The 11,102-nt window shown below is 37.4% G+C and overlaps 1 pseudogene; it reads left to right on the top strand.

The window, feature by feature from the left end:
- Positions 1–3,501: 3,501 nt before the first annotated feature.
- Positions 3,502–9,988, top strand: LOC146398930 (olfactory receptor 10AG1-like; annotated as a pseudogene).
- The last annotated feature ends 1,114 nt before the right edge of the window (positions 9,989–11,102 follow it).

Genomic DNA, 11,102 nt, shown 5'->3' with positions numbered 1-11,102 from the left:
AGTATTATTCTCAGCATTATATTATCAAATGAGAAATTACAAATTATTTTGTAATATAAAGGGGCAATATACCAAAGATTACTGCTCTGTTCTTCATATTCATCATCATCTTAGGTGTTAATATTTATTAAGTGATTACTATATGGTAGCCATATATTTAATATTTATATATATATTAAATCTGGGGATATCTCATCAAAGTTTAATTTCATATAACTAAGAATAAGATACTGGATTAACTTTATTAAAATGGGTTTGCATCATTTTAATACCAAGGGAATAATTTTTTGGTTAAAATTGTTAGATGGTAAATGAATCTGAAAATGCTAAAGAAATAATAGGTGGTTTTCACTTTTATCTTTGGAGATGTCTCCTAAAGAAAAACGTCTTCTGAACTGCATTGAAAACATATAGGTTATTACTTATCTTCAATTTGATTTTATGAAATTGCTCTAAATAGCATTAAATGCATTGTGATACAGCTAGTATACCAAAAAAAAATTATTATTGAAGTGGAAAAACCAGGAGTTTCTGTCATGGCTCAGTGGTTAACAAATTCGACTAGGAACCATGAGGTTGTGTGTTCAATTCCTGGCCTCACTCAGTGGGTTAATGATCTGGCATTGCCATGAGCTTTGGTGTAGGTCACAGATGTGGCTCAGATCCTGCACTGCTATGGCCCTGGCATAGGCTGGCAGCTACAGCTCTGATTAGACCACTAGCCTGGGAATCTCCATATTCTGCAGGTGTGGCCCTAGGAAAAGACAAAAAAAAATGTGGAAAGACCAGAAAAATAAGCACAAATTATTTGAGTAAAAAAAAGTGGGTACATTTACCTGAATTATTTCATGTTTTTCTTTCTGAGTTTTATAAATAGAAGAAGTAAGTGTTCCCAAAAGTCAGAAACCAGCAAATATGTTGGCAGGATTTGTGAAAATCTTTTTATCTGAGACTGAATTTTGAAGATAAGTACATATAAATAGGATTTGAAAAATTATTTCTTAATTTGCAAAGGGTTTTACACTAATAATTGCATGTAACAGTCATAAAATATTGTTCCATTTGACAAATAGTAAGTTGAAGTTAAATGTGTTTTCAGTAAATGTGGACACTATATTCTTGGATGCAAGTTCTGTTGTTCTTAGTTTCTCTGGCTATTTTATGTACCTGATTTTCAGTATGCTTTTCAAGTGCACTACCCTGCTTGAAGAGTGAGGAAACATTTAGAGAGAGGACAAAAAAAATGAGAGAAAATCTTACATAAAGAGCAGATAGAAAAAAAGGAATAAGGCAGGTGACAGTTTCTGAAGACAATGGTTAGCCCATCAAATGTAGGTTCATTATGCATGCTGGTCCAAAAATATTGATGATTTATTCAACAAACAATTGTAATCAGTATCCATGCAGTACCCTTTACATTTAATTAAATAAGTGAATAACACATGAGTAAAGGTGTCAGGATGAGATAACCTAACAAAAAACAAATTTATGGTCATGTAGTTTCAGACACATGAAATTATTATTTAGTAATACCACCTATCAACCATTAGGTTCTGACCATTTTAAAGCCACAGTTACAGCCTTTCCTACAATCACATTTTCCTTGAGAGAACTGTAGAGTAATGAATCAAGGTTTAAATAACATTTGTACCTTAATATGGAATCTGAGATATTGTAAATGGTAAAAAAAAAATTATTATTTAACTTTCCTTTTATAACTCACAGAAAATCCTCAGGATTCACAAGTTTCATTTTTTATTTTTTTATTTTTATTTTTTTTTGGTTTTTTTTTTTGTATTTTTAGGGCTGCATTCATGGCACATGGAGGTTCCCAGGCTATGGGTCCAATCAGAGCTACAGTTGCCAGTCTATGCCAGAGCCACAGCAATGCCAGATCCAAGCCATGTCTGTGACCTACACCATAGCTCATGGCAATGCAGATCCTTAACCCACTGAGCAAGGCCAGTAATTGAACCCACAACCTCATGGTTCCTAGTTGGATGTGTCTCTGATGTGCCATTACAGAAAGTCCAGGATTCACAAGTTTTAGCTGAACCATTGCTTCTGCCCCATATGTGTTGATATTTTTATAGCTGATATCTGGACAGTTGTCTTCATCTAACGCTTGTAGAATATGGATATGGGTGTCTATTCTTTGTAACGACTTAGACTCTGTGAACTTTCAAATCAGTTAACACTATGAAAATTATATGTAACCTACTGAAAACAAGAAATAATTTGCTACTTATGCCAGAGGGAGTGAAAAGATTACAATTTCTACCCCCCACCCAAACACACACTCACACACACACCACCGAAGGCATTCTTGAATTGTACCAGGGTAAGGAGGAAGTCAGTCTGAATTCTGAGTAGGAACCATCACTTACATCTTAAGCACTATTCCAAAGAGGCAATCAAGCTGATTCACTTTTAATTTATTCAAGCATTTAGTAAATATATTTTTGTGGAAAAAAATATGCTACACATTGCAGAAAAAGATGAATAGAATATGAGAGGAAGCATAACATCTACATAGAGCAAAAAGAAAAGTACAACATAAAGCTGGGCAATCTCAACCTAACATATTCACATGCCTCAACTAATACACATATGTGTGCAAAAAGAAAAAAATGAATGAATTAAATGTATTTAGCATAATAATAGCAATTGTTGAGGAAGTGAGTAATTTGGGAAGTTCTCAGAGATGAGTTGTGGCTGATGTCTCTTTCATAGCATAAGCATTGAGAAGTGAACATTCTAGTTAGAATTGCTTTTCTGAACAAAAAATGCTAGGTGCTCCAGCCTCTGACCTCATGAGTGTCCCTGGATAGGAAGACCACCTTAGAGTTTCTTTCCTCTTGACTGAAAAACCTGAATAAAAGTGATGAGTGCTGATTTTATAGACCTTATATTGGAAAATACAGTTATAAAATTTAAATGTCATCTCAAGTATTGAGTAGTCAGCTCACCAATTTTGTTTATAATAGAATAAATTAAATAGAAAGTCAAAACTGAAGAGGACATTGCAATAACTTTAAAAAATTAACTATATTTATCCCTAAAGTTATCTTACATGGCTTACAAAATATTTACTTGTGCAATAAAATTAATTTTGAGTTGATAATAATATCAAATAGAATTGAGTGGTGAGAAAAAAAATGTCAACTGGAAGAAGAAAATCACTGATATAATTGAACATAAATTCATATATTGCATTTTGAGTATTTAGATGGCTAGCAAAATTATAATCCTATCTTTAGAAACAAAGAAATATGATAATCTGTAATAGAAAGTGGAGACTAGAGAGGTTTTTTTTCCTTAAAACACATTTAATAATAATGAAAAAATACTTCACACTTTTAGACCTCTTTTCAGTTATAGGTTTTGCTTTTATAGGAAAGCAGATAAACTGGAAAGAATAAATATAATCCTGTTTCACATAAGAAAACAAGAGCCAATGAAAGTGGATTAACAGTGCAGAAAATAAAATCATTCCCACAAATGAAATATGGAGAGATGGAAGCAGTAGACAATGTGTCCACAGTGATGCAATTTGTACTCCTGCAATTTTCTGACATTCCAGTCCTTCAAGGGTTACTCTTTCATTTGAACCCAATGAAGGGTTCTCCATCATTTACATCATTATCTTAACTTAAAATAGCCTCATAATAATAATAAATAGGCTTGACACTACACTCCAGAAACCCATGTATTTTTTTTTCTGGCAATATTTTTCTCTTTGGAAATCTGCTATGTGTCTGTCACACTCCCAAGGATTCTAGTCAACCTTTGCACTCAGAATAGAAGCATTTCTATGCTTACCTGTGCCACTCAAATGTGCTTCTTCCTTATACTGGGAGCCACTGAAGGTTTCCACCTGGCCATGATGGCCTATGACCACTACATGGCCATCTGTAACTCTCTGCACTATCCTCTAGTCATGAACCACAAGATGTGCATCCAACTGGCTGTTGGCTCCTGGATCAGTGGAATCCCAGTGCAGATAGGGCAAACCTGCCAGATTTCCTCTCTGCATTTCTGTCATTCTAACCAAATTAATCACTTTTCTGTGACATTTCCCCCATTCTGAAGCTTACCTGTGGAGACACTTCTGTGCATGAGCTGTCTATTTATGTAGTGGCTCTGTTGTTTGGTGCTGTCCCTTTCATGTTGATACTTGCCTCTTGTAACAAAATCACTTCCAATATTCTGAGGTTGCCCACAGCCAGAGATCAAGCCAAAGCCTTTTCCACATGTTCTTCTCACCTGCTGGTAGTGCTCTTATTTTTTGGATCTCTTAGCATTACTTACTTCAGGCCCAAATCCAGTCATTCTGCAGGAATTTATAAACTGCTCTCTCTGTTTTATACCATCATGACTCTGATTTTTAATCCTAAGATATACTGCCTTGGTAACAAGGATGTGATTGCAGCACTCAGAAAATTATTTATAGGTAATTTAGCTGTTTGCCACACAGTATCAGAGAAGCATTTTATATCTGTACACTCTCTTTTTAAGAAGGTCATCACTATAAACATTTGTTTTAATGTATTTTAAGATACTTAAAAAATATGTTTAGTGTCTTTTTAGGGCCCAACCCATGGCATATGGAAGTTCCCAGGCCAGGGGTTGAATCAGAGCTGCAGTTTCCAACCTATTCCATAGCAATGCCAGATCTGAGCCACACCTGCAACCTACACCACAGCTCATGGCAATGCCAGATTCTTAACCCACTGAGAAATGTCAGGGATCCATCCACATCCTCATGGATACTAATCACATTCGTAACTCACTGAGCCACAGCAGGAAACCCTTGATACACTTTTAAATGCTAATCCACAATTTTCTGTCCTTAATTAGGCAAATTATCTTTAATATGCTAGGCCTAAATAATAATCCTGTCTTATGAATAAAAGTCAAATATGATTCACATTTTTTCATTAAAAAACCATAATTGAATCTGTTAAGACTTTTGTGTTAAATTATACTGGAAATATACAAGATTATTTACCCAAATTATTGCCTATATCTTCATACTTGTATATGTTTTGCATTCTATGACATGGCAAGTGGCCAAAAGCAGTTAAGTAATAATGTTTAAATGAGGGACTGTATGAGTGAATGGGCAGATTAATATTGCTATCCCCTATCTCAGGCTCCTGACAAAGTCTAGAGCTTTCAGAGAACCAACAAACATTGGGAGCATGTTTATTAAACCCATTGTATACTCCTGTAGAATTACTCTAATCAAAATACCAAGAGAAAACTTTCAGGCCCTTAGTTCTCTTTCTAAGTGCATGTTATACCAGAATTTTCCACTGGTCTCAACCCATTTACTTGGCGGATATCTCTATATTTTATGTAGCAATTTTGGCCTCATATTAATTTACTTTGAATTATTTCATCTTTTTCATCACTGTACCACAAACAATCCTATGCCAATTTGCATATTTTAACTTGTCTATTAATTTAAAAATGTAGAAATATGGTAGAAATGATCTTTTAAATTATCCAATCCATCCAATTTTATTGCATTAATGTGCTTGCCTCTCTTCCATGACTTAACTCTTTTTATAGAGTTTAAAATATTTAAGCCTTTGAACTGAGCTTATGAAGGAAAATGAGTGTCTGTCAGTTAGAGTCATCCTCCCAATTTCATTCTCAAGAACTGTAGTCATCTCCATAACTTGAGAATGACTTTTGCCTGGCAGCCAGCAAGGAAACAACATCTTCAATGTTAGAACCTCAAGGAACTGAACCTTACCAATAATGTAATTGAGCAAGAATAACTGGATCCCCGCTAAAGAACACAAGAAGAAATACAGCCTTGCCAACACTGCTTTTTGTCAATGAGATACACTTTGGTACTGTGACCTAAGGTGCTATAAGTTAATAAGTATGTTCTGGTTTAAGTCACTCAATTTGTGGTAATTTATTAAAACAGCAAGAGAAAACTAATACAGAGATTCAAAAAGAACTAGAAGATGTTGTAGACATGCTGAGGATATACAAGTGTAAATCTTTTATCTCCAAACAAATTTAACTGTACATGACATCCATCATCACTAAATAATCCAAGAACCTCACTCAGTAGGTCTCCTCAGAGTATGGTACAATATTCTTGATTCCTGTGTCAGAGAGAGTAAGAGTCTGAAATGTCCTAGGAGCCCCAAGTTTGGGACCTTCCCTGACCACCCTAAAAAAAGTATATTTCTTAAGAGATGAAATCATCTATCTCCACACAATTTACTCTCTACTTCATGAGCCAGCATACTATGGATTGTTGGCCAAAACCGGTGTGTGGCCTATTTTCATAAGACTCATGAGCAAATAATGGTTTTCTTTCATTTTAAGTGGTTGTAAACAAAAGTAAAATCTGAAACAAAAAAAAAATTAACTGTATAGTTTGGATATTTGAAATATTCAATTCCTCAGCCTTTATTCCAGCTTGTGTGCGGAGATGGCTCAAGTTTGGTTAATGAGATGCATGTAGATGTCGAGAAGTGCTTGCCCTTCCTTTCATTCTTGGAAGGATGCAGATTTTAAATCTGGAAAAGCAGGAAGATATAAGAAACCTGGCCCTCTGATGTTATTACTTTAATTCTTTTTTTTTGTGTTTTTGCCATTTCTTGGGCTGCTCCCACAGCATATAGAGGTTCCAAGGCTAGGGGTCAAATTGGAGATGCAGCCTCAGGTCTACATCAGAGCCACAGCAATGCAGGATCCAAGCTGCATCTGCGACCTACACCACAACTCACAGCAATGCCAGATCCTTAACCAACTGAGCAAGGCCAGGGATTGAACCCACAACCTCATGGTTCCTAGTCAGATTCAGTAACCATTGAGCCACAACAGGAACTCCCTAATGTTTTTACTTTAAAAGCATAGTAGTATTCTTATCATCCCACTAGAAATGTTGCTGTGTGAGGTAAATAAATACTTTATGGTAAAGGCTTGAATGTGATTTTAAAAGAGGAAATATTTACAGTGTTAATGTTTTACAATGTTTGGTTGTGGATATCTCATTTTTAATGTCTTTTCTGCTGAGGCAGAAGTTCTTTTGTAGGAAGAAATGATTCTCAGTAATGCAGGTTTTGATACTTTTAACAAGCATAGTATGACTGACCACTTTGGGTGTTCCAAGGGTTTTTTTTTTTTTTGACGTGTATGTATATGGACTCTTGCAGCTATAGACAGCTATGAATACAGATACATTTCATTAGGACTTTGCAGGAGTTTAATATACTCTGTGTAACAATGGGAGAATAATAAGCAATGTCTTAGAATGACCCACTGACATTTCAAAGAAAAGACTTGTCTCTTTCTATAGTTGTGGCTTTCATAATTATGATATTCTACAGCCAGATATTGGAGAGTAGTCTTCACAAAAATATCTTTCATTTAAACAATGCTGCATTTTCTTATCAACTTTGGTGCTGTTACTATATGATTTTTACATCATAAAGCATTGTTAAACCTGCAGGTTTTGCGTATTTTCTTTACAATTTGGCTCACAAAGAATATGACCCCTTTTGCCATCATTTAAAATAGTATCTCTAAGTTGGGAAAATTGTTTCAAGAAGTTATGATTAATAATATCTCTATCAGTATGATATCTGTGTATCAAACTTTCATTTGAACATTCATGCAATCACAATAATAAACTCCTCTAAAATTTTGTAATTAAGACAAAGTTTGCTAATTACTTATAAATGGCCTTGTAGAGAAGAATGAGTTGTTCTCCCATCTTGATGTGTTTTAATTTGTTGTTTTTGAAACAGCAAAATTTTACAGCATTGTTCAAATATTGTACCATATGTGGCATAACAAATGGCACATATTTTGTTCTAACATCTTTGAACATTGTCTATGTGTCCCTCTCTATACTCTGTTTTGACTGAGAGCATGAGAGTGTCTGTGTGAAACAAATGACCCTGGGCAGAACAGAGACCTCCAGTCATATATAACTGATTATTTCTAAACATGCAGGCTAAAATTGGAAGTGGAATTGTCAAGGGAGATTGGATGGTAAATGAGGATGAAATGCATGCTTTAGACTGGATCAGAGGAATGGCCAAGTATAACATTATAATCATAAGGATGCTTTTGTTAATTTATAGTATTTTTAAAAGTATTTTCAACTAGCGTATAGTATGTTGTAAATTTACATGTAAATTAAAAAGTACTTTTTAAAGTTCTGTGATAACTTTAACAAATCTGTATAGCTGTGTAACCAAAAGCACAATCAAGACACAGAACAGTTCTATCGTTACCTAGTCCAAACTCATTGTGCTCACCATACAGCAGGCCAATAAATTGGGAGATGGGGTGTTGGGGCCAGGAATAGTGACTGTATTTGGGAAGCCAACAGACTGAGAAAATGATGGACTAGTGTCTTAGAAAGCCATTTAACTCAAGGTAGAATTCAGGATTCTTTTATACTAAAAGGATGAAGTGGGAGTCACTGTTACAAATTTCTTGGTGTCTCAATCCTTTGTTCTTGTAGCTGTCTGCTTAGGTCATGTCATGATGTTCCTATAAATCTCCAAAAAGACAAGTGTCATTCTATGTTCTGCAAGTTTTTATCTCTACATGATTTGAAAACTGTTATACCCTTAAAATTCAGAGCCTTGACAAATGGCTAACTTGTACATTTCAGGCTGTAGGCAACATTTTTTTAATTTAATTTTTATTTTATATTGGCTGTACAATATTGTATTAATTTCAAGTGTACAGCAAAATGATTCAGTTATACATATATATATTCATTATTTTTCAGATTTTGTTCTATGTAAGTTATTACAGAATATTGACTAGAGTTCCCTGTGCTATATAGTAGGTCCTTGTTGATGATCTATTTGATATATGGTAGTGTGTAAATGTTAATCCCAAACTCCTAATTTATGCTTCCTCATCTTTCCCTTCTTCTCTCTTTTTTTTTTTTTTTTTTTTTTTTTTTTTTTTTTTGCTTTTTAGGGTCTCACCCTCAGCATATGGAAGTTTCCAGGCTAGGGGTCGAATCAGAGCTGTAGCTGCCAACCTATACCACAACCACAGTAACATGGGATCCAAGCCACATCTGAAACCTACACCTCAACTCACAGCAATGCTGAATCCTTAACCCACTGAGTGAAGCCAGAGATCAAACACTCATCCTCATAGATACTATTTGGGTTATTACGGTGGAGCCACAGTGGGAGCTTCCAGGGAGTCTTTTTTTAACAGCTGGAGGATGAAGGTAAAATGAAGAAACAAGATAACATAAAGCCACTTGTACAGGTGGGAAATGTGGACTCCCCAGGCACACTTTGACTGATCCTCAAACCCCTGGGAAGCAACAATCCCCTCCTTATCTCCAAGTTCCTGGGAAAGATATGTGGTGCCTGCATGCCAGGATCTCAAGGGGGTTTGTGTTTATTCAGCAACCTTGGCCTTGCTCAGTGTCATTTTTCTTCTTACTAGAAAAAGATTTAAAAAGACTTTAAACAGTGAAATCAGAGTTACCAAATACAAGAGCTGTATTAACACCATGGACAGAGCAACCCACTAATCACCTCTCTACCCTGTGGCTTAGGGAAAGGCCACTGCAGGCAGCTGAGCCATCCCTTTAACTGAAATGTCACAGACATAGAATTTTTAAACCCACAATCATCTCAGGGGAATTACCAACCTTTTTCCCTGATTGACCCAGGGGGCTAGTGTGAGACAGTTTAATTCTGGTGGCTGGGGGCCATCATGATGCAGAACAATCTCACTGTGCTGTGATAAAGCCATGACCTCAAGTCCTCCACTGACATCAGTCCCAGCCTGCCAGGACCTGCATGCTGTCTAGTTTTATGACTTCTTTGTGACATTTCCTATGATTGCTCCGGTATGTGAGGCCCTTCATTGACCAGTCCTGAAGCAAAAGTCCGGGGACCTGGGCCTGAGCTGGATCCCTGAGGTCCTTACCTGGGATGGGGAGCCCCAGGCACTGGAGGAGAACTGACCATTGGGTGCAGCTTCTCTCAGCCCTGGGAAGGGACAGTGACAGGATGGAGGAGGTCCTAGGTTTCCTGGCCTGAACAAGGCAGGGTACAAGCAGTAGGGTTCACCCCCAAGGTCAAGACCTCCCAGAATCTGTATTTAAAGGTCCACACATGTCAGGTGATGCAGGGAGTGAGCAGATTCACATGGAGATTCTGTGTACATCCTATCTGGGGTGGGTGGGGTCGCAAAAATAGGAGGTGACTGGGACTCGGACCCACTTACTCAGAGCAAAGGGGCATTGCCTTGGCCAGTAAGATGGGAACACTGGCCCAAATGGGGTAGTGAACCCTGAGAACCTTGCTTCCACACATCAAGCACCAGATCCTGAAGCCATCACCATGATTGCCTGGAAAGTGACCTACCACCTGGGGCCAGGTTAGGGGAGAATGAGTGGCCTCAGAGGCCAGACTTCAAGATGTCAGTGTGTGATGGATGATGGTGACCACTTAGCACAGAGGCTTTGTGGCTCCCTTTTGTCTGTTCAGGGTCACTCTGTACCATAGTCAGCTACCTCATACCCAAAGGATCTCTGCCAAAATCTGTGGCACAGCTGCCCCACCCTGCACTCTTCTCCAGGAGGTCGCTTTGCAAAACTCAGCCCTCTCCCAGGGGGCAGCTGGGCATGTGGATGGGATTCTGGCCAGAGAGGTGGCAGAGATGGAGTTAGCAGTATTCATGGAGGTATTTAAGGCCCCCAGACAGGTGATTTTACCTGGTTATCTGCCTCTTAGCTCTCTTGCAACATCCCTGTCAGTCCAAGTGATCAGGTTGACACTGCACAAGCCTCCAATCTTTGCCCATATTATGGGACCAAGAATTGGCCAGTGTGGGCAAGTCTGTCTCTGAGTCACCAAGGAACAATATCAGACACAAATTTCTGGAAGCCAAAGCTGTCCCATTCCTGCCTCTCAGTCACTGTGGTCTCCCCATGAGACACCAGGACAGGCTTTTAAAATCTTTCCTGGTAGATTTGGAGAGCTGAGCCTAGTGAGAGGCAGATTGTGGTTTCACGGAATGAGAATGACCTGCCATTTCTAGGAAATAAGCATGTAGTGTTGACTTACATCCTGATT

This window comes from Sus scrofa, chromosome 10, assembly GCF_054392235.1.
Source record: "Sus scrofa isolate SSC_HxYL_T2T_F1_AM1 chromosome 10, Sscrofa_HxYL_maternal_Yorkshire_Landrace_v2.0, whole genome shotgun sequence".
Taxonomy (NCBI): Eukaryota; Metazoa; Chordata; class Mammalia; order Artiodactyla; family Suidae; genus Sus; species Sus scrofa.
This window is presented reverse-complemented; position numbering and strand designations above follow the sequence as displayed.